Raw genomic sequence first — 20,379 nt, 5'->3', positions numbered from 1 at the left:
TGTCAATGATAAGGCGTACTACTGGGACGATGATGCTGTGACGCGTGTGGCTTATCAGGTAGCTCGTCACAGCTCAAACGATAACACCCCGGAGCAAGCGGAGTCGCCTTCCTGACTTGCTAACCGTAATAAGATTTGAATGCGCGAATTTTAGTGAACAAGACTTGACATTTTGAAAGCATCCTTCTTGAGCATGAACCAGACATAGCCGTTGTCACTGAAACGTGGCTTAACGAGTTTATGGATAGTACAGAACTTCTCCCGCCTAATTACACAGCTTGTCGTAAAGACCGTGGAACTAGAGGTGGAGGTGTTGTCATTGTTTACAAATCCAGTATTTTCTGCGTTGAAATACCGTCACCACCAGATCTTGAGTGCGTCTTGTGCAGTATGAAAATCGGTACTATCTCTTTCACAGTCATTGCTGTGTATAAACCTCCGGGTACCACTGAAGATTATATACAGTCCCTAAATGATTATTTAATACCCCTGTTTGCTAACACAACAAAGAAAATTATAATGGCTGGGGATTTCAATCTGCCCCATATAGACTGGGTAAATTATAAGGAGGGTACGGTTGATGTGGCAACATCCCGTGCCTTTTTAGATCCCGTATTTTCCATAAATTTGGTTCAACTTGTCAGCACGCCTACACGAATGCATGAATCCGGAAAATCCCTACTTGATTTAGTCTTTCTGAGTCAGTCAGCAACACAATATCATTCACGCTGTGACGTTATGAGTGGTCTTTCCGACCATATGATGGTAATCGCCCGGCTGGCCATCAAGTGCCAAAAACCCAACCCCGCAAAAACTGCGCTAGTCCCTGATTTTGCTAGAGCAGACGATGTAGGAGTACTGGATTGTCTATAACAAGGCTTCGACGGTTTCAGTAATTTTGTTACTCTTGAATCAACATCTGTAAATCAAGCAAGGGAACGGTTTAAAAAAGTAATTCACAAATCGATAAAATCCTTCATTCCTATGCGCATCAAGAAAGTTTGCAAGAGAAATCCGTGGATATCGTGAGATATTATTCACATGAAGCGCCAGTAGAAACGTACGTGAACAAGATGCGCAAATACAACCTCAAATGCAACAGATGAAAGGGTTAAAAAACCTTTCCCAGGCATTTAAAGCAGAGATTGCGAAAGCAAAACAGCGGTTTGTGAATGAATAATTGACTACGTTCATTGGAAAGCCGAAACATGGCTTTCTTCCAAGATAGCGGACATTGAACTATTTGACTGCAAAAAAACGCTATAACGTGTTTAGATCTGACAGAAGTGAGAGATCTGGAGGAGGTGTTTTAATAGCTGTCGCGGATAATTTTGTAGCATCGCCTATTAATATTCTAACTAGCCTGGAACTGGTTTAGGTGGAACTTAGTGTACGTTTTAAGAGAATGATTTTGGGTATATGTTACCGTCCCCCGTCGTCGAGCCATACATTCGTTGATGAATTGCATGATTCCCTTAACATGATCACTGTACGATTTCCGAGTACACCTATTGTCTTAGCTGGTGACTTTAACTACCCTAGTATCGTGTGGACTAGTACATCACCTTATCTGAGCTCTTTTTCTACTGAGTGTAAAAAGTTTTTGTCAACTTGTATGGATTTCAATCTTTCGCAGTTAGTCTCTAAACCTACTCGAACTACTTTATCCTCATCGAATGTTTCAGATCTTGTTCTAACTAACGTGCCTGATCATATCCCTTCGATTTTTTACCTACCTGGTCTCAGTGATCATTCTTTGCTGCATTTTGATGTACAAATTCCTGTATCTATCCGAGTTAGTCAGACTAAACACATTAGAGATTATAAACGGGCTGACTTTAATGCTATTAACTGCGAACTAGCTGGTTTTTTGGATGATTACTTACCAGGCTTTTCACAGCGTTCTCTTTACGCTAACTGGGATTTTTTCAAGGATATCGTTGAACATCTCATTAAAACTTTTGTACCATTAAGATCTTTGAAGTGCGATCGGGAATCACCTTGGTTTAATAATGTTTTAAAAAGACTCTCCAATAAAAAGAAGCGCTTGTTCCGCTCTGCGAAGTTGTTGAATTCTAAACAACGATGGGAGGCCTACTTTTCCGCAGCTACAGAGTACAAAGGTGCGCTAAAAAACGCAAAGGACACATTTTTTAACCACACACTGCCTGCTATGCTGGTCAATAATCCAAAACAATTTTGGAATGTAGTTAACAAGAAAGACCCTTCCACAATACTACTTACTTATTCTGATGATGTTGCCTTTCCTCCATACGAATGTGCTTCTGTTGTAAACAATATATTTGCTGCGGCATTTTCTACCAACGTTTCTCTTGTTCATCGCGTGTGCCCTGTTTTTGATGCTCCTCCTATGGATCCAGTTATATTCGACGCGTCAGGCATCCAGTGCATCATAGAAAATCTTAAGGTTTCCTCTTCCTGCGGTGTTGACAACATTAATTCGAAGTTTTTAATTAGTACAAAGTACTATTGTTCCATAATTCTTACTAAATTGTTTGAGCAGTCTCTTGCAACAGGTTGTATTCCCAATGATTGGAAAATTGAGAAGGTGATTCCACTGCATAAGTCCGGAAGTAAACATTCTCCTGATAACTTTAGACCTATATCACTCACTAGTATTCCGTGCAAGATCATAGAACACGTCATATATTCTCATCTCATCTCTTTTTTAGAATCCAACTCCTTTTTCAGCATTGCCCAGCATGGTTTTCGTAAGTCTTTTTCATGCGAAACTCAGCTTATATGTTTCACACAAGACCTTCATTGCATCCTTGACCACGGGTCTCAGGCAGATTGCATATTTTTGGACTTCTCGAATGCGTTTGACACTGTTTCACATGAGCTTCTCTTTCTTAAATTAAGCAATCTTAACATAGACCCTAATGTCCTTGCATGGCTACAATGCTTTCTTTCTAACCGTTCACAATTCGTAACAGCGAACAATATAAACTCTCATTCTTTGCCTGTCCGTTCCGGCGTGCCTCAGGGGACAGTTCTTGGGCCCCTCCTTTTTCTCATCTATATAAATGACTTACCGGCTAACATTTCTTCTTCAATTAATCTTTTTGCCGATGATTGTGTTATTTACCGCGAAATTAAAGATGGTAATGATGTCTCTTGTCTTCAATCCGATATTAACAAGGTTCTTGACTGGTGTTTTACTTGGAACATGCAACTAAGCATTAATAAGTGTAAACATGTACGCATTTCTCGTCTCTCTAATGCCCCTTCTTATCACATTAACAACGTGTCTCTCGAAACCGTGTCATGTTATAAATATCTGGGTGTTTACGTTTCTTGTAACCTGTCTTGGAAAACTCACGTTGAATACATAGTAAATAACGCTGATCGCATGCTTGGGTACCTTCGCAGAAATTTCTCACGTTCATCTACTTCAATAAAATTATTACTTTATAAAACATTGGTTCGGTCCAAGTTAGAATATGCTGCATCTGTCTGGAGCCCTGGCATCGATTCACTCGTTTCAGATTTGGAAGCTGTACAGAACCGCGCATGCCGTTTCATTCTTTTTAATTATCACCGAACAAGCAGTGTAACCGCCATGAAATCAAGTTTGTCCCTACCACTTCTTTCCCACCGCAGATCAATAGCCTCATTGTGTCTCTTTCATAAAATTTACCACAACAGCTTTCTCAATCCTAAGTTGCTGTCTAGACCATGTTACATATCAGCACGCGTTGATCACCGTCATAAAGTTGGAATCCCATCTTGTCACACCAAATGTTTTCATTACTCATTCATACCCCGAACTTGTGTCAGCTGGAATCACCTTCCCCACGACATCGCAGGTGTTTCCGATAACAATGCATTTTGTAAAGTCCTTAATGTTTCTTTCTGAGTATGTGTCGTTTATTACTGTATAAAAATTGTCTTTTTACTGTCTACACACTGTTTTAATATATCCCCACTGCATTCTAATCTTATTGCCTTCCTGTGTTTTCACTTTTTATGTATTCCTGGTTTATTTTTGTTTTCCCTCCTTGTTGTTGCTGTTTAGGCTGAATTTTTATGTATTCCCACTCCCCTCTGTAATGCCTTCGGGCCCTGAGGGTACAATAAATAAATAAATAAATTAAAACATCTCCAGGAAAATTCTGGCGGTACCTGCCAAAACAGAAATCCCCCATTCCGTTCTTAAAAATTGCTACTTGCACAGTTAGTGATAGTAGTGAAATGGCATGCCTTTTCAACGAATATTTCGAGTCCGTATTTACCTGGGATGATGGTAAGACACCGCATCTAGAAGACTCACCAAACATACCGTCTTTACCGGATATAAAAATTTGTCTCGACGGAGTTCTTAATCTTCTTAATCTGGACACGAAAAAATTCGTGGGGCCGGACGAAATTCCTAATACCTTCCTAAAAAGGTACGCTGAATGGTGTTCCTACTATCTTGTACAAATATTTAACAAGTCTCTTCTATCTGGTGACGTCCCTGGCGACTGGAAGTATGCCAAAGTAATACCAATACATAAGCAAGGAGCAAAGCATGATGTAACAAACTATCGACCAGTATCTTTGACGAGTACGTGTTGCAAAACATTTAAACACATTTTAACTAAACACTTAATGGAATTTTGCTGAAGCAAATGGGGTGCTGGGAAGCCACCAGCATGGTTTCCGGCACGGATATTCCACTATTACCATATTAGGTGAAGTTGTACATGACATTGCCAAATGTATCGACGAAAGAGGGCAAATAGATATCATCTTTATCGATTTTAGGAGAGCGTTTGATAGAATATCCCACCAAAAGCTACTACTGAAACTTCACAACTTATTGAAAAATAATATTGTAATAAAATAGATTGAGGCGTACTTAATGCATAGACAGCAGTTTGTTTTTGTTAATAACGTTGCCAGCTCAAATAAAAATGTACGATCAGGTGTTCCAGATGGCTCTGTGATAGGTCCTTTGCTTTTCTCTTTGTATGTTAGCGATATGAGCACCGGCTTTTCACCAGAGATAACGATTAAACATTACGCAGATGATACTATTATTTATTGTAATGTAAAATCTTGTGATGATCAGAAGAGACTGAATGACCATCTGGACATAATCAGTAACTGGTGCAAACGGTGGCAAATGGACATGAACACAGAGAAGGCCGTTTGTATGCATATGACGCATAAAAAACAACCCTTTGTATTTTCTTTTAAAATTCATGATGTCAATCTAAAAGATGTCGCTGAGTTCAGGTACTTGGGCTTGTGTCTCAGATATGATCTAAATTGGTCATCGCATGTAGATCAAGTTTGTAATAAGGCGATCAGAAAGCTTTGGACGCTAGGGAAGAAGCTAACTGATGCCACGCCAGATGTCAAGTTGTTAGCATATAAAATGACAGTCCTGCCACTACTTACCTATGCAAGCCCCATTTGGGAGCCATACACTGAGCAGAATATTTTGAAATGTGAACGTGTGCAGAACAAGGCCTTAGGTTCATTTATAATGCTTATTCTAGAATGCAGTCAGTTTCAGAACTAAGAATAAAGACTGGATTAACCCCTGTTGAGAAGAAAATGGAACACAATAGGATTGTTTTCTTTTATCATATTTTACGTGGCTATTACAAAGTAAACCTCGAAAGGTACATAGTAGCAGACAGTTCCATCCAGTCAAGGATAAAACACAGTAAACATATCAAACCATTGACATACAAGACAGAGTCTTTTCATTATTCTTTTCTCGTGAGGACAATAGATGACTGGAACAAACTACCCAATGAAGTTATGAATTCTGAGACTAAGGGCTTTGAAACTGCACTACGGGAATATTCTATGAGTGCATAAAAAAAAGTATTGTATACTAGCCTTGCTACCTGTCACCTTCTAAGTGATCTATGTACATTGCTCTCTGTTTTCTTTTAATTAACTTTTGCCAGTCGGACCTACTCTTAATTACAATTGTTGTACTTTGCTATTACGGCTACGCGCCTTTTGTTCTTCACATTGCACCACAGCGGTTGACGTTTTTGTGCGCTATTCAAATATTTTTTTTCCTGCCGTCAGAGACGTGCAAAAATTCCTAATGTTCAAAGAGTTTCTTTTTCTGTTTTTGATTGTATTTTACATGCAAAAGTTCTAACAAGATGTGTGCTCTGTAAAACTGCATCTCCTGCCTTGGCCTGTGCCGGCAATATGAGTAAATAAATAAATAAATAAATAAAAATTCATGATCGGAGAGAACCTGCCATATGCGCTCCATCCCATTCTTATCCTTCTAGTTAATTTTCTCTCATGATCCGTATCAGCTGTCACTACCTGCCCTAAGTAGACAATTTCTTTTACCAGTTCCAGCACGTCATTGCCAATTGTGAACTGCTGTTCTCTTGCTAGACTGTTGAACATTACTTTGGTTTTTTATGTTAATTTTTAGACCCACTGTACTGCTCTAACTCATTGATCATGATTCGCAGTTTATCTCCTAAGTGACTCAGCAAGTAAATGTCATCAGTGAATCGCAGAATATTTAGGTATTCACTATTAACTCTTATCCCCAGCTGTTCCCAATTCAGGCCTCGGAATACCTCCTGTAAACAGGCGGTGAATAGCATTGGCGAGATCGTGTTCCCTTGCCTGACGGCAAGCGTAGCAGGGGGTGACAGTTGGTCAGGTGGGCAGATGAGATAAGGAAGTTTGCAGGCATGGGGTGGGCGCAGCTGGCAAATGATAGAGTTTATTGAAGATACAAGGGAGAGGCTTTTGCCGTGCAGCGGGTGTAGTCAGGCTGATGATGATGATGATAATGACATACCAGTACATGAGCCACCTCTCACAGGGTTCGCCCAACACAATATGACAGCGAATTGTCCTTTTATGGAGACTATCCTTCACTATAATGCACAATATGGGCCTGTCCCAGCATAAGAGCTGTACAGGTAAATCCCAACTCAAATGAGCAGTGGGAGGCCGCACTGCCTCGCAGTAGCCTTGAAGAGCGGCTACGTGGTCTCGGGAACATTGGAGTAAGGGCTCGTCCCATCCAGGTTCAAGCTCTCTTCTCTACAATAAGGTTTTTCACTCGCTTACTCAATTAAAAAAACGGCTGGAGTGCTTTTTCTTACAACCACATTTACTGGCTTTTTTTTGGTAATTCGGGGGAAAACTCCCCACTTGCAAGAGTGCTGTAAATACAATGTGTACGTTGTACTTGTCTTTCTCCTTGTTGCTGTTGGACGACACCTTGCCCCATGAAGCGGGGCTATGGCGGGGATGGCCGACAGAATTCGGGCGCACTTGTTAAAAGATACATTCTTCGCGTTATCCTTATTGCTCCCCTGCCAATAAGTTTAAATGCTTGGCATTCAACCACCTGCCTAAGCGTGTTCTTTTGTTGCCGTGAGAAAAACTGAATATCAACGTACTCTCTTCAGCACTTTCGAAAGTGAACACTGCACTTTATGCAAAACAGTGAGGGGTGGGCCGCAAAGTACACTTCGCTTGAAACTTTCGGTACCTCACTGGAAGCAACGATTCACTGCCAAAGCAAAACAAGTGACTTAGTCTGGAGCATATTGCCATGGATCTTCGTAGTTTGTTCGTTCACGCTCAAAGCCGCCGCAGGCGGCGTTAACATTTTTTTGGAGACGTGACATGCCACCAGACTTGTTTCCAATGGCAGTGGCCTCAAACATCTCCTTTCGCACTTTTCCGGATTGCAGTAGTTGGTTTTGGCTCCTTTTGGTTCCTCGAAAGTTCGTTGTCGGCTTTAAATTCAGCGCATCCAAGAAGTTCACGCATTCTATTCGACGACCGCCGAGCAAGCTTGTTACGGCGCCGCCGAGTCTGAGTTGTTTGTGGGCACAGTTCTGCCCTATACACAACTTTATTTCAGAAACCGTGTTCACTGTCTTCCGGCTCGCCAGACTCCAATGGAGGTGCTAACCTTTGCCCTTGTCGCCCTTACCCCCTGGGAGCTCCCAAAGCAGACCGAGCCGCCCTGAAGAAGTTTATCACGAGAAAGCCACAGAAATCGTCCAAAGAGAAGACGAAGTCCGAAGCAGCCGTCGTTTCCAGAAGCGTTTCCCCGAATACTAAATCCTACCGGAACGCACGCGAGCAGAGAAGGGCTCCTCAGCGCTCACATCAACCATGGCAACGATACCAGTGCCTCTTATTTTGCACGAGCCCCGACGGCCGCTGACGTTCAACCGGTCACCAGGCGATGATTCTGAAGAATGGTTGTACTAGTTTTAGCGTGTCGCAGGATTCAACAGTTGGGATGACAAGACAAAAGGGAGTGACGTTTTCTTCGGCCTAGAAGGCCCAGCCAGAATTTGTTCAGAAACCAGGAAGCCTCGCTTGCGGCGTTGGAGTCCTTCATGTACAAGCATCCTCAGGAAAAAAAGAGCACAGATGCTTCTACACTCACGCATCCAGCACCCAAATGACAAAACGACTGCATTCGTAGAAGACATGAAGCGCCTTTTTTACGTGCCGATTCTGACTTTACTGAAGATAAAAAGGTGGGGTTCTACATGCGTGGTGCTGAAGAGGCACATTTCCGGTGGTCTGAGCCGCTATTCACCGAAGACCATCGCTGAATTTACACGTGAAGCGACCACCATTGAGAAAACCTTGAAAGCATGAGCCCGTCATTTCCCTAGACAGCTCTAATTTCCCTAGACAACCCTATCATTTCACTAGACAACTCTCTCGAATGGAGCAGCATTCGGAGGCAACCTGCGGGATGTCATCAGCATAAATGTACGAGAAGCGATGCGTCACCTGTTACCATATTCTTACCAGCTTCTTGTAGCGACCATTGGAGAAACCGTCTGCTGAGAAGTGCAGCATGCGCTTGGGTCCCCGTCATCGACGCCTCAGGCCGAAGCTCCAGCCACGGCCGCGCCGCTGCAGTACCCAGCGGCTCAGCTCCGACGACACACCATAAGTCCTATTCTTCGACCTGGACCTGCCGTTTTCGAAAGTCGTTGCCCTGTCCCCACTCGCCCAGCCTACAAACGACGCTCAAGCAGCAGGAAATACGACGCCTGAAGTACTCCGACGACAGCCCACTGCGCTTTCGTTGCGATGAGACGGGCCATATTCTTCGTCAGTGCCCGTGCCGGCATATCGGTCATCGCGGTTTTGCATTGCCGTACGCCGACCATGCTTTGGCCAGCAAACGCAAGAAATTGAAGGCTGTGTCGAGAGTAGCATGTGCCTAATTACCTTTCCCGCTAACACTCCCCTGCAGTAGCGCATTGCGCTTCGCCACGCCGCATCTACGCAGTGGCTCTTCGCGGAAGGTCACGCATCTCCCTCAGGGGTAAACGAAAGAAAGCAACCTTAGGAACCGAATGTGCTACGCAGCGAAACGACGAAGGGCGTCCACAGACCATGCCGTATGAAGACGTCGCACCCGAAACGCCGGCGCCGCAGACAAACACCAGCTCGACCACGACACAATCTTAATTTCGAACGACGCCGCCAGAAAGTAAAGCCCCGACGACACGCCCTACCCATGATTCACATTCCCGTCGAAGCCGTGGACCAACGCCCAGGACGACATGCAACGCAAGAGACAGGAACTCTGTCTTAGAAGTTGCTATCCACGGCCCTACAGTTAGAGGAACTGATTATTCGGTGATGAATGCAACATTCGCCGCGAAGATCAGGAGACGCACGACCACGTGAGACGTCCCACAAATCCGGACTGCTGGAAGTCAGCCAGCGGGGCGATGCATTGCTTGAGTGACCGTCAGCGGACATACCTATCCTGCGACCTTCGTAGTTCTACAGCAATGTTCCCGCGAAGTAATCTTGGCCATTGATGTCCTTAATGAACATCAGGCAGTCATCGACCTGTGGTCTAAGCCGATCACGCTTTCGATGGACGAGGCCATCTCTAGGGTGAGAATAAATTTGGAAGATCCCGTTACCCTGACTGTCCTCTAGAAAGATGTGAGAGTCCCACTCCACTCAAGGGTCATCATCACTGAAAGCGCCACGGAAGCCGATAATATTGTAGCCATCATTGAGGGGAACATGGCAATTACTGCTAGGCCTAGTAATCGGCAGAGGAAGAGATGCATCGAACATTTCCGCAATGGTCAAGCTGAAGAACTGCTGACGAACTTCAGCTAGGAATACCTTCAAGTTAACAGAGGAGCGACGATTGCTTTCTTTGGAGAAATATCCGACGTGCGGGTCGTCTTCACCCACTCTCTGCGATCTGCAAAAGATTCGCCTAAGAGAACTCGACCACTGGCGATATCAAACCAAGCCCTACCCCGAAACAAGTAGGATCAAATACGGAACCTGAATTGTGGACGTGCCCAACGACGGCTGATATTAGAAAACAGCACTTCTGGGAGGAGGGCCTGCGGTGGAGCCCCGAAAGTGACTATGTGAACTGGATGGTGAACAATACTTTTTTTCGAGAACCTCTGCGATTACCTCAGCGCAACGGGTATTCCCTTTCTTTTAACTTTCTATCTCCTGCATTTCTCCCCCTTTCTAAGCTTATGCCTTATGGCACACGTCTTGAAAAAAAAAATAAGGAACCTTGTTCAAATTTACAGCGAGTGCTTCTCGTTGTCAACAAAAGCCCGACAAACACCGATTGCCAAACTTCGCAATCAAACCGACGAACAGGCCCGACTTATTCGCCAAAGCTCCTACCCTGCGTCGCCGCGAGAACGACAAGCCATTCGAAACATGTTAGAAGAGATGCCTCGCGATGACGTCATCAAGCCGTCAAAGAGACCCTGGGCGGCACCAGTTGCTTTGGAGAGAAAAGAAAACGGCACACTTCGGTTCTGCGTATACTTCCGCCGCTTGAACAACATGCCAAAAACATACCTCTGCCCTATGACACACTCGACCGGCTCTGAAAAGCCAAATACTTCTCTTCGATGGACCTCAAGACAGGCTATTGGTAAATAGAAGTTGATGACACAGGCCGAGAGAACACCGCATTCATCAAACAGGATGTCCTCTTAGAGTTCAAGGTGATGCCATTTGGACTGCGTCCCGCGCCAAAAACTTTCCAACAGGTAATGGATACTTAAACTGACAGGTCTGAAGTGGCAGGTTTCACTCGTGTACTTAGATGAAGTCGTTTTCTTCGCCTCGAACTATGATGACCACCTGAAAAGGCTTACTTCGCTGCTGGAGGCAATCAAGTCGTCCGGCCAAACGTTTAAAGCAGAGAAGTGCCACTTAACCTATAACTGGCTGCTATTTCAAGGCCACTTAGTAACCATGGATGGAATACGCCCAGACTCACAGAAAGCAGGCGCTATCCCAGAGTTTGCTCCGGCGAACGACATGAAATATGTACGCTGATTCCTCGGACTGTGCGCGTAATACCGACGATTTGTCAATAACTCTTCGCGCATCACCGCGCTTCTGACCAAAAATACAAAGGCAGACGTGCCATTTAAATGGGAAGCGCTGCAAGCGAAAGACTTCTAGGAACTTCAGCGTCGTTTGCAGTCTCGTGTGGCCCTCGGGCACTTTGATGAAAACGCCGAGACTAAAAGTCATGCCGACGCAAGCAACGTGGGCCTAAGCGCCGTACGCGTTCAGAAAAACGACGGACTGGTGAAAGTAATCACGTATGCAAGCCGTTTTCTGTCGAAGGCCTAGGCTAACTATTCGGCGACCAAGAAGGAGGAGTGCCTTGCGGTTGTCTGGGCTACGCTTAAATTCCGCCCCTACATCTACGGACGACCATTCAAGGTGTTCAGCGGTCACTACGTACTGTGTTGGCTTGCAGCTTTGAAAGACATCTCCGGCCGCGTCGTTCGGTGGGACCTGTGCCTCCAGAAGTTCAACATCACTGTTGTTTACTAATCTGGGAACAGGAACTCCGATTGAAATTGCCTATGTGAAACCCTTGCCGAGCAGCCGGTGAAGATTATGATGAGATTATGAAAATTATGACGCCTTTTTGGGACCGATAAGCACCAAAGACTTCGCGCAGCACCAACCCTCGCATGCCTACCTACAGGTTTCCATCCAGTAGCTGGAAGACAAGCGTTCTTCACACCCAACAGCGATCAAGCACGGTTAATCCTCTTTGTGTCTGTGAAATGGCATTCTTGAGAAGAATAATTCTCGCTCTCAACAAGACCGCGCACCGGCTCGTCATTCCGAACAGATTAAAAGAAAAATTACGCAGGCTTCGCACGACGAACCAAGAGCTGGATACCTCAGATATACCCGCTCCCTTCGTTGTGTTCAAGATAAATACTACTGGCCCCAATTATTCGCCGACATGGCAATGTCAACGACGAAGAACGTCGCCGATCACGCCATCTGAACTTTTGAAGCCCATACGGCCACCGAGCAAGCCCTTTTAACAGATTGAAATGGATCTCCTCGGCCCCTTCCCAACGTCAACGTAGGGCAACAACTCGATCAACATAGCGACCTCCTACTTCACCTGCTGCGCCAAACCAATAGACCTGGCGATTGGTTCGGCGGTGATGTCTCTAGGTTCTTTGTAGAGCAAATCATTTAGCGTCACACGCCCCAGGGATTATCAGCACGGATAGGGGATGGCATTTACGGCCGAGCTCACCCAAGCCATTCGAAGCTACACTCACGCAACCCACCAGCGGGCTACTGCAGTTCATCCGCAGAAGAAAGGTTTTACGGAGCATCCGAGCAAAAACAAATCGCTCACATGCTCACCATGTATGTAGACGTCGAAAACAAGACCTGGGGTGCCATCCTCCTTTACGTCATCTTTGGCTACAATACCCCAATGCAAAATACGTCCCAGATGACACCGTTAAGGCTCCTTCATGGCACGGAGGCAACCACCACGCTCGACACCTTGCTCCCAAACGTCACAGATGAAGACAGTATCGACGTCGCTGCATATATCTTGAGCGGGCAGAAGAGACCCGACGACTTGCCAGATTGCGGATCGAAGATCAACAGCACACTGACACCCGACGGTACAACCTATGCCGACGGAACAAGGAATACAAGCCGGGTGAGCGTGCAGAGATATGGACGCCCATTTGCCTCCGAGGACTCCGTGAAAAGCTCCTGCGCGGCTACTTCGGCCAATACAAGATCATTCGTCAAATTGGAGAGCTTGACTACAAAGTGTCTCTCAGCGAAGCGTCAAGATCACAACGGCGCCGTTCATACCAAAAGTCATGCATGTCGTGCGCCTAAAGCCTTATTATGCACACTAACGAACGCTCTGTATTTTCAGCCCAAATGCTTTTCTTTTCTGTGTTTACTGCCTGTTATGCGCTCATTCCTTTCTGTTCTAAAGCATCGATCCGATGCTTAATTCAGAAGGAAGTAATGCGACGCATTTTCGAAGTTCGTTCACGCTCAAAGCCGCCGGCAGGCGGCTTTATCATTTTGTTTCCTGACGAGAGGTGCGTCCAGATTTGTCTCTATTGATCGTGGCCACGAACAACTGCGTCCATATTTTTCTTCATTGTTGTTGATTTTCGTTCCTTATCTCGAATTCCTTATTTCGAGTTTTAAACTGAGTGCGGCCAAGAACTGCAGGCATTCCGTTTGACGACCGCCGAGCACGCTTTTCGCTTTCGCCGCCGCCGAGTCATTAAGCCCATTGCGGGCGGTGTAGATGAGCCGAATAAACCCATTCTGTCAGAAGCCGTTTCTCAGTTTTTTTGGCGGACTGTCGTAACAACTGCACGAGAATAATTAATACCAGAGCAGCGGACCAGTGCGCACATCAACCCATACTAAAGTCAGAAGCAGCTGGACGCATAAAGGAACAATCAATTGACCGTATATAACGTCGAATGATGGAATTTTATGCGATGTCGAAACTACTTCAACAACGCGGGCTCAAGGGTTAAAAGTACATAATTCGGTTAGCGGCACAACAATAAGGAACGAGACAGAGGCAGGAGCGTTTCTGCTCAAATGCTCAAATCTATATTCCAGAGACGGACGTCGGTGCTTCTTCTGCGGCATGATTGGAACATTGCTACAGACTCAAATACGGCGCTATGTGCCACTTTTAGTTCCCAACTGGACTATATATTTCCCATAATCGCAGTGTATAGACTTACCCCTTTAGGGGTATGCAGAAACGAAAACCGGTCTGGGAAATAATTTTTTTTACCAGGAACATGCCAAAATCTTGTAGGTTTATCCCTCTTGCCTTATGAAACGATAAACACATCAGAATCAGAATCAGTCTTTATTTGTTAATATTTTACATACGTACTTTTTGTCATACAGAAGGAGGTCCCGAGGTCAAAAACTGTAATGGGACCTCCTAATCAAATACATAGTGTCAAAAATTTAACAGCTGCGACAGATCTGATGAATATAAGAAATTGAATATATACATTTTGGGCACAGCATATAGGAGATACATGGGAGAGAAATAAACACTATTAAAAAGCTATTACCAAAGACCAGCGAAACATACTGAATCATATATCTTACTGGATTATAACGAAGGTTAGGAGGCAGTGCAAAATACATGTAAGAGGAAAATGAATCGAATTCATCACAATGAGGGCTCTTAGCTAAGAATTGCTCGTTTAAAGCATGCTTTGAAGTTGAAGATTGAATGAGCATTCTCCAGTTCTAATGGTATATTGTTCCAGACAGCAACTGACGAGAAATGAATTGCCTGTTTCCTGTAATTGGTGCGTACTTTAGGCAGGACAATATTGTTATTGATTGCAAACCGGATTATGTTGTCGTTTACAAGATAACACTGTGGTACGAGAGGAAGAGAAATATTGTTGACAAGTTTCTACATGAGAATGCCAAAAAAGTATCTAACCAGCTGTGATACAGATAGGATGTTATGATATTGAAGAATAAATGCTGCAACGATGTAATAAGAACTATAGATAAGTATACGAATGGCTTGATTTTGAATTATCCGCAATAATTTAAGATGAGTAGCATATGTGGTTCACCAGCATGCTATACAGTAACTGATGTTTTGGTGTATAAATGCGTATTATAAGGATAATAATGTGCTGTTAGAAAAGTATGGACGGGCTTTGATAAGGATTCTCAAACCGTGTGCCATTTTCTTCTTTAAATTGGTTATGAGTTTATGAAAGTTTAGATTACTGTCCAAATACACCCCTAGAAAAAAATGCGAAATTGCTAGCCTCTATGAGATGTTGACCAGTAAAGACAGGAGGAAAGGAAAGTGACTGGCGCTGATGCGAGCTGAAAACAACAAGCTTCGTTTTACTGGAATTGATGGTCAAACTGTGTTGATTGCACCAAGATAGAAGGTTTTCCAGGTCATGATTAAATTTTGATGCGAGATTAGCAACGCTTGCATCTGAGTTATAAATTGTTTTATCGTCAGCATATAATATGCAGTTGGAGGAACACTGAACCGATACAAGTTAGATTTGTCTACTTTTCCATGGTGTATCGGTTGTAATGGTCGGCTGTTTTCTGACGTAATGGAGAGAAACCAACAGGATTTCTGTTCTTCTATTGGGGCTCCTAGGTGTGCTTGTATGGAGGGTAAGTTCTACACTGAGGGTTGATATAGACGCATGTGCCTCAATATTGAAGCACCACATGCGTTTTCATTGTGGTGCTTTTATGTTTACGGCCTTATTTCATGCTGTCAAAGTCAAACTTATGCCTTCTACGATCGCTAGCAGGTGCACGCTTTTAGGTTCAAGGCGGCTGCCTCAAACTACACGACGATAAGATAACATTTATTTTGAGGGTCTGCTCTGAGAGGGACTTGCCGCTTTGTTTTTAGTTTTTTAGTTTTACTCGGCTGCTGTACCCGCCGAGCTAAAAAGAACTTGCAGAAATCTGAATTTGGGAGCATGTTGTATTTCAACATTAGAAGCAAATAGAAGCATTTCAAAGAATTAATTATATAAAACCTTTTGTTTAAATACTATGCAAAAACACAGCAGAGCAAGGCAGCCGGGAATTGCAGTAAATGGACACTGAGTAAAACTTGAAAGTGGCTTGTATCAATTGATTATCACACTCTACTTACAAAAGACGCCACTTTGGAACTGAGAGCGTAGCTTTATTAAGCTATAAACTGTCAGAAATAAAATATAGGCCTCACCACCACAGGCAGATTTAACAAGCCTACTGGTGCGTCTGCTCGAATTTTAGCCGTACACCGCAGAGGCGGGCAACGCCTGTCATGATTTTCAAAATGAGAGCAAGGAGTCTCTTCTCGTATAGACGTTCCAAGTTTGAAACACGTGGTTGAAAATTTTTAACTTCAATGAGTCCAACAGTAATTGTGTAATATTTTGATTTACAAGCACGATAATACCCTTTAAGAGCCAGAAAAATTGAATATGCTAAAAAAAGAACGAGAACGGAGTTGCTCTGCGTCATTTGAGCGAATTGAAATCTTGCGATCGTCTTCGAAATGCTCACGTGGAGAAATTAGCTGACTTAACGCAGAGGGACGACTCACGATCTGACCGCTGGTTTGGTTGGTTAACCAAAAGGTTAAAATTAAGCCCTTTGACAGGTGGCCAATATATTTTAATACTGAAAGTTATACCATCCCTCACATTTCGTGGAGACATGTCTTGATATTAATGGAGAATTCTTTTCTTGGCTTCTACCTCGCACCTAATTGACGCAAAAAGTCTAAACACTATTTATTGCATCATGTCATTGAGCCATACGGCATTTTTACCTCTCCTTGTCCGCAAATTTCTGCCCGTCCCTAAGCACATAGCGCGATACAGCTAGACAAAACAAAAAATTTGCGCACGCCTAGGTAACGCCCAACCTGGTTTGGTGGTTGCGCAAGGAACTCGTTGGACTTGTCACGCACGGCCTAGCACGACCACACATGCTCCAGACTCGAATGGAAATTCCTTAGTCAAGACGTTTTACGTCTCTTCGTTTGAAATTGGCGAGCTCCGCTGGTTCCCGAAACGCCTACGAGGCATCTGAGGGCGCCACTCCTGTAGGACCTTCTTTGGAGAGACCTTTTTATCAATCTCACCTCCCCCCACTACTCTCGTCCTATGCGCAGTGTTCCTATAACGAGAGAGAAGCGGCCATTTGCTTTGTCTGGTTCCCACAGCGCTGGGTTCGAGTGAATGAACGAATGAACTTTATTCCCGTCATCATGGGGCCTCACGGTCGGGGCGCAGCAATTAGGAGGGGGTGCCTCTCGGCCGGCTCTAAGCACCCGATACCGCGGAGAGAGTCTTGTAGTAAGCGGTCTCCGCCTGACGGATGAGGAGTCTTTGTTGATCCGGGTCGTGGCTCCGGAGCAGCTCTTCCCACGTGTGAAGGTCTGGGATGCTTTGTGATTCAGTCGCAAAAGAATCCTGACATTCCCAAATTAAGTGATTTTTCGAAGTCTTTCTGTGGCAGCTACTGCAGAACCCAGGCTCCCCAGTTTCTTCATCGTGTAGTATAGAGTACGGAAAGAATATGTTGACCTGAAGCCTCCTCCAGGCCCTGCACTTTTTTGAAGTAATTGACGGAAGTTAAAGTGTTCTCCTATCCAGTCTATGCGTTTCGATTATTTCTTTGTACGTTATGAGAGGGTCTTTATTCTCACTAAGGGGCACTTCCAGAGCAGCTCGGACGTATTATTCTCCAGCAAAGCTGTGAGCAGCCTCATTCCCCGGAATGCCCTCATGAGCAGGAACCCATATGAGGGAGACCTGTCTGCTTTAGGGGTATCTTCTAAGTAATTTGGCGGCTTGACAGGAGACCACCCCTTACAAATCTTGTGAACAGCTGCCTTACTGTCAGACAAGATGATCTTAGCTTTGGTACTGGCGAACGCTAGAGCAATAGCAGCCTCCTCTGTCCCTAACGCATTCCTAGTGTTAATCGATTCTACAGTCACTTTCACCCCATTCCAATCAACGGCACCAATCACGGAGGCGCCATCGGACCCACAGGCAGCGTCGCAGAAGGCTATGTTACACGGCGGGTCCCGGGCAAGATTGTTCATTATTGTTCGAGCTCTATGTCTTCTCCTTTCTTTATCATGCTCCGGGTGCATGTTCTTAGACTCCTTTCACGTGAAATTAGCGTGTGGCAGTGATTTTGCATTCCCTCCAAATTCGGCGCATTCAGCCACATTGTCCGTTAACAGCGCTGCGCCTTACCATGGCGGGCCTGATATCAATGGCGTCTGAAGAAGAAACACGCGGACAGGATGAGCACCATCTCGCCAGGCGTTTCGGGCGGTTGAGCTGGACCTCGCCTCCTTCAACATGACTCTCCGAACTCTGTACTCTTGCAGTTTAAAAGTTTTGTGCGCAAGAGTTATCGTGGGAGCAGGTCTCATGACGCTGAAGTTGCGTCGTCTAGTCAGTTTCTGAAACACAAGCTAAAATATAACGAATACAGCGAGATCCGCGAACAGCTCTGAAGGTGTCAAGTGACAACGAAAAAAGGATACTATCGTGAAAAGAAATGCCAGTATAGAGCGCGTGACTTGGGACACAACTGGCGCAGCCTTCAACCGGTAGTCCGCAATTCGTAGAGCCGCTTCGCCCATTAGCGTAGTGACAGCCAAAGCATTTAGAAGTACAACACGGATAATCACCTAGTTTAATGGCTGATTCGCGTTTCTCCCCCAAGGAAACGGCGCGGCTGAGAACTAATGTCTTCGACGCACGTGTCCACACTTCTCTAAAAGCTCGTGCGACTTCCACAAAAAGCGCCGATTATTTACTATCGACAGTTCCTGCGTATGCAGCACGATGTGCTGGAGATAAGCGGCGGAGCGCTTGCCCCTTGCAGAACAGTGGAAATGAAGACAAAATCCCTGTAAGAAAATCAACTTCACGCGCCGAGGCTCCAAGAAACGTGGAGGACTCTGCGTAGACCTTCGTCCCAGCTGTTGTGTTTGCAAAGCCATCCATGTCATCCGAAAGCGCTCACCGCGTACGTGCGTATCCAGTTAACGTCACCGTGAAAGCAGACGACTCCGCTCACTCAGCCTTCTTCCCCGACGCTGCTCAAGTAGAATGCTAAAGCACGTGACAGAATCTTGCAGCGCACGCTGAAACCGCGCACGTCTTTGGAGCAGCGGCTCCGAGGAAAAAAGATGAAACACCTGGCAGCGTCTCTGCCGCTACAGTAATGCTGCGTATGCGCAAGAGCAGTGGGGGTGCGATCGAGAAAAAAGCCTTTCCTCCCTATTCTGCATGCAACTCAAGGCAGACTGTGGAGCGAAATAAGGCGCCGACCTAACCAGTGCTCCGCCACCTCCTCAAAACCCTAAAAATTCCGTAAAAGTGTCAGAAGGCACCACGCAATGAGCCAACCGCTAGTGCAGCTGGGAACGTCAGCATTTTGAAACACGCCAGGGCCGTGTAAGGAAGTGCACTGAACTGAGACAAATAAAAACAGGTACATTGTAATTAGCGTTGTATTTTGACACCTTTACTGATCAATATGCCATCCATCTAATATTTTGCGATGGTTGTTTTGGGAAGAGCTCGGGTAGTAATAATAGAGAGCACCGCAGTGATTTCGCATTTGCTTGTGACGTTGCTCTGTTATGTAAATCACGCGAAGAACTGCACAGCATGCTCGGGGATACGAATAATGAAATTAGAAAGATGAAAAAAATTATTTGGACAAAACTAAAGTGTTCTTCAAGAGGCCGTCAGGGGGAATAACTGTAACCTATAGGCAGCGAGGTATTAGATATGGTTAGGGAATAGATCTGCCTACAAAAAGTAGTGACCATATATCCAGACTATGAAGAGCAAAAACATCATGAAGCACATTTTCTGAAGGCCTCTCAGGCGATCAATTGAATATTTCTAGGACCCCTCAAAAGCACAGTAAATCAAGCTGTATATCTTTCAATACTTTTCGCTCTGATGCCAAAGGAACGTTGAGCTTAACGAAAAGGTTCGATATCAAATTGCGGACAGCGAAGCAAGATACAATAAAGAAAACAGTATGCGTATAGTTTAGGGCAGGGATAGGTGTCACTGGGATAACACAATTGGTACTCAATTTTGTTATGATCGCGTTTAATTTTTTCTTTGTGTCTCTAGAATTTCTAAGGCCCCATAATCAAGCAGTCAGAATTTAAAGCCCATATTGAATGCATTAAGGAATTTAGAGGTATGGCCTCTAAATTGGACATTAAGCCTCAGTGGGTGTAAAATAAGAACGTCACCGCTTTGGTTACGCAATTCGCATTAAAGAAATAAGAAAAAAGGGGTCTTTTGTCGTGTAGATAGCTCGTAAGAAGATTTTTGGTACTCTGCGAACGATAGATGGTTCTTGCACTTCTCGCAAAAGATGACTCTCTCTCCTGTTCAAATTGGGTTACGTATTTATCATCGTTTTGTCGTAGACAGGCGAGTGTTCAAGCTGCTCGTACGACACGTCAGCAGCACACGTTAAAAG

General features: G+C 44.7%; 1 pseudogene across 1 annotated transcript in view; it reads left to right on the top strand.

Moving 5' to 3' along the window:
- LOC144129642 (uncharacterized) overlaps positions 1 to 20,379 on the top strand; it is a 388,920-nt pseudogene that overhangs the window by 184,656 nt on the left and 183,885 nt on the right. The gene's annotated exons all lie outside the window — the stretch shown is intronic.

Source organism: Amblyomma americanum, chromosome 4 (genome assembly GCF_052857255.1).
Source record: "Amblyomma americanum isolate KBUSLIRL-KWMA chromosome 4, ASM5285725v1, whole genome shotgun sequence".
NCBI classification, from domain to species: domain Eukaryota; kingdom Metazoa; phylum Arthropoda; class Arachnida; order Ixodida; family Ixodidae; genus Amblyomma; species Amblyomma americanum.
Note: the sequence above shows the minus strand (reverse complement) of the source record. Positions and strands in the feature narration are given on the sequence as shown.